Source organism: Engraulis encrasicolus, chromosome 15 (assembly GCF_034702125.1).
Source record: "Engraulis encrasicolus isolate BLACKSEA-1 chromosome 15, IST_EnEncr_1.0, whole genome shotgun sequence".
NCBI lineage: Eukaryota > Metazoa > Chordata > Actinopteri > Clupeiformes > Engraulidae > Engraulis > Engraulis encrasicolus.
This window is the reverse complement of record NC_085871.1, coordinates 26,778,080-26,782,507: the sequence shown is the minus strand read 5'-3', so window position 1 is coordinate 26,782,507 and position 4,428 is coordinate 26,778,080. Positions and strand designations below refer to the sequence as shown.

Genomic DNA, 4,428 nt, shown 5'->3' with positions numbered 1-4,428 from the left:
TTACCTTTTGTATAGCACACTGTAAAACAGCACATTAAAATGTTTAACCCCTTTGCGAAGAGCCCATGTGCTTTGCACAGAGAATATGTTGCTTTTTAGCTATGAGTAAACAGACCCGCCAGCAGGTCCATCTGCACAAACAGGCTTCTCACCGTACTTTTTGTTAATTACAAACTTTACAGTGCATCCATAACTGCGCTAACAGAGTGGAGTGAACTTAATTGTCCCCAGGTTGAAATTTGTCTTGGTCTCTACAGTCACTACATTCCATACAGTACTTACATAACCAGCATATAAGAGAACATAAATAAAAAACATTGAAAAAACATAGAAAACATTGAAATAATTAAACATCAAAGTGTGCACTGCATGTCCATGGCAGGTCTATCTGTCATTAACAAACAAGGTATTCCCTGATGGGTGGTTATCCAAATAATACATTTCAAACACAGCATGTATCCAGTCCAAAAGAACTGACAGGGATGTCGCAATTATATTGACAGTTTGTACCTCAGGACCTTGTCTCGTGATCTGGTTTGATTGACATCACTACCCTTTCAAGGATTTAAAGTAGCTGGCTTGTAGATATTAAGGTTCACGTAGTAGATGACCTCCCAAAAGCACGGTGAAGCTGCAGGTTGCATATCCCTCATGGCAGCTCTTGGCATCTCACCACAAGTCTTGAAAAAGCAAAACAAAAGAAAAGTGTAAATGATTAGGCCAAGACATGGCTTTTCCAGCTCAGTCATCATAAATATGGTTTAGGTAAATTATATTGTTCTGTATATCTCCTGTACACTTTGTATTTACTTGTGATGTTGGCTTGATTATGTCCTCTTTTGAAAGTCGCTTTGGTTATAAAGCATCTGCCAAATGCAATGTAATGTAATATATATATATATATATATATATATATATATATATATATATATATACAGTCCCAGGAAAAAGTTTGTACACCCTTTGAAATTTCTTACCTTTCTGTCAAAATTGGTCATAAAACATGGTCTGATATTCCCGGAAATCACAAGAAGGAACAACCAGAGTCTGCTTTAACTAATTCAACCCAAACATTTACAAGTTTTAATATTTTCATTGGCCATAAGATGTAAACATTCACAGGACAGCAAGGCATAAGTAAGTACGCCCTTGCATTCAATAGGTTTTAACCCTAAGTTAGTCGCAATAACCTCAACCAGATGTTTCCTGTAGTTGCAGATCAGATTAACAAAACAATCTGGATGTATCTGGTCTCCCTCTTCTTTAGAAAACTGCCTCTCGTCAGCAAGGTTTGTGGGATGTCTGGAGTGCATAGCAATCTTGACTTGATGCCATATAATCTCAATTGTTTTTTGTCAGGGCTTTGACTGGGCTATTCCAGAATGTGTATTTCATTATTATGAAGCCATTCTAAAGTCGATTTGCTTCTAAAGTATGGGTTGTTGTCACATTTCAGCAACTATGCTCTTGTGTGCTTCAACTGTGTGACAGACTACCTCACTTTTTTCTGTAAAATATCTCGATAAACTTCTGAGTTCATTGTTCCACTGATTATAGCAAATTGTCAAGGGCCTGAGGCAGTAAGGTAGCCGCATATAATGATGCTGCCGCCACCATACTCAAAGGTGGAGATGATGTTTTTGTGAAGGTGTGGTTCTCCAGTTCTCCTCCAAACATGACATTGTGTGTTCCCCTGAACAATTCAACTTTGGTTTCAACGTTGGTCTACAGAATATTTTGCAGTAATTCTATGAAGCATATAAATGCTTTTTTGCAATCCTCAAAGGTGCAGCAATATTTTTTTGGACAGAAACCTCATTAATTTTAGATTGGCAGAATGAATCCCATTTTAAGCTATTCTTGGTTACATCTCCTCTTCTGAGTATGGTGGCGGGAGCATCATTATATGCGGCTACCTTGCTGCCTCAGGCCCTTGACAGTTTGCTATTATCAGTGGAGCAATGAAATCAAGTTTATTGTGATATTTTACAGAAAAAAACGTGAGGAAGTCTGTCACACTGTTGAAGCACAAAAGAGTATGGGTCCTGAAATGTGACAACAACCCATACTTTAGAAGCAAATCGACTTTAGAATGGCTTCATAATAATGAAATACACATTCTGAAATAGCCCAGTCAAAGCCCTGACAAAAAACAATTGAGATTATATGACATGAAGTCAAGAAAGCTATGCACTCCAGACATCCCACAAACCTTGCTGATGAGAGGCAGTTCTTTAAAGAAGAGGGAGAAAAGATACAAACAGATTGTTTTGTTAATCTGATCTGCAACTACAGGACAAGTCTGGTTGATGATATTGCAACTAACTGAGGGTTAAAACCTACTTAATGCAAGGGTGTACTTACTTATGCCCTGCTCTCCTGTGAATGTTATGGCCTTATGACCAATAAAAATATGATAACATGTAAATGTTTGGGTGGAATTAATTAAAGCAGACTCTGATTGTTCCTTCTTGAGATTTCCGGGAAGATCAGACCATGTTTCATGATCAATTTTGACAGAAATGTAAGAAATTTCAAAGGGTGTACAAACTTTTTCTTGGGACTGTATATAGACACACACACACACACACACACACACACTGGTATATAAAATGGTATTTCTGACTTGACTGCACCGGAATGACTGTGCCTACCGGTGCCCAAAGAGGAAGACAAAAAGAAAGACAACAAGTTTGAGAGTTTGGCAAACTAATAGACAGAACATACAGTAAACTGTAGCAAAATTGTCTGAAGTGACACCACACAGTAGGCATTCCATACACATTCACAGAACCAAAGAACAATATCAGGCCTCATTGTGTGTGTGTGTGTGTGAGTGTGTGTGTGCATTAACGCCTGCTGTTGTGCACTGATATACAAAAAACTTACTTCATACATGCCGATGATATCCAAGAGCTTCTTGAATAAGTAGTGTGGCCGCCGACCCAGCTGAGCAGCATTCTTCTCCTTTTACTTGTGTCCTACAGCCAAAAAATAAGCAGTTATTGTGATTGTATTGTTAAAGTAATAGGCCTACAATACAGTTGACATACACATTTATCCTGAACTGCGTTGTTGGGTCCTGACAAACCAGTGGTAGTGAGAACAATATAATTGGATGTTGAAACTAGTAGGGATTTTCCTTTAAAGGGACACTGTGCAGGAAATGGTCAAAAAAGGTACTGCAACTATGCTGCTCATTGAAACTGGGCTGCCTATTGCCAAATTTGATCTTTGCATGAAAGTTTACTAAGTAATAAACAAATATTTTCTAGCATGGTCCAAGTAGAGTCATTTTTGCAGCTAAAAATGGCTAATTTTGGAAATTCAAAATGGCGGACCATGGAGAAGATCCCCCTTTTCATGTATGAAAAGTGCAATTTTTCAATTCATAATGAATGCTTAGAATTTGATGGTGGTGGTAAGCATTAATGAAAAAGGTAACATAAGTGAATGGGCAGCATGAATTCTGGAAATAAACAACTAAAAATCTCACACAGTGTCCCTTTAAGGTTGTGTGTGTTTATCTGTGTGTGGTGTAGAGTGGGGTGTGCATGCGCATGTTTTGTACGTGTGTGTGTGTGTGTGTGTGTGTGTGTGTGTGTGTGTGTGTGTGTGTGTGTGTGTGTGTGTGTGTGTGTGTGTGTGTGTGTGTGTGTGTGTGCGTGCACGCATGGGCTGTTATGCATGACATAAAAAGATCTTACTTCCTACATCCTGATGTTTGAGGACTCCTCGGATAAATAGTGTCACAGACCCAGCAGAGCAGAAGTAATCTTCTTTCATTTGTGTCCTACAGCAGAAAAAGAATGAATAACTATGAGTAATTGGGATTTTACTGTGAAATATATAGTACAACTGGTACCCATGTTTACAATTCTTGGATCATACACTCACATTTCAGTGCCGCGTTCTTCCCTCGATGCAGACACAGCACACATTAAGCGGTTTTGGTGCCAGGTCATCACGTCCATCGAGGAACAGACTACCGGAATGACTGTGCCTGCCGGTGCCCAAAGAGGAAGACTAAAAGACAGACAACAAGTTTGAGAGTTTGGCAGACAGATAGACAGAACATACAGTAAACCGTAGCAAAATTGTCTGAAGTGACACCAGACATTCCATACACATTCACAGCATCAAAGAACAATATCAGGCCAGCTCTCATTGTTAGTGTGTGTGTGTGTGTGTGTGTGTGTGTGCGCGCGTGTGCGAGCGCATTCACGCCTGCTGTTGTGCATGACATTAAAAACTTACTTCATACATGCCGATGATATCCAAGGGCTTCTTGAATAAGTAGTGTGGCCGACGCCGACCCAGCATTCTTCTCCTCTTACTTGTGTCCTACAGCTGAAAAATAAGCAGTTGTTGTGATTTTATTGTTCAAGTAATAAGCCTACAATACAGTTGATACACATTTATCCTGAA

General features: G+C 39.2%; 1 long non-coding RNA gene across 1 annotated transcript; it reads right to left on the bottom strand.

The window, feature by feature from the left end:
- Positions 1-2,891: 2,891 nt before the first annotated feature.
- Positions 2,892-3,966, bottom strand: LOC134464545 (uncharacterized). The gene is made up of 3 exons (XR_010037933.1): positions 3,898-3,966; positions 3,708-3,793; positions 2,892-2,981 (listed from the first exon to the last, which is right to left on the bottom strand). It is a non-coding gene; the product is annotated as an uncharacterized LOC134464545 (long non-coding RNA).
- Positions 3,967-4,428: the final 462 nt, after the last annotated feature.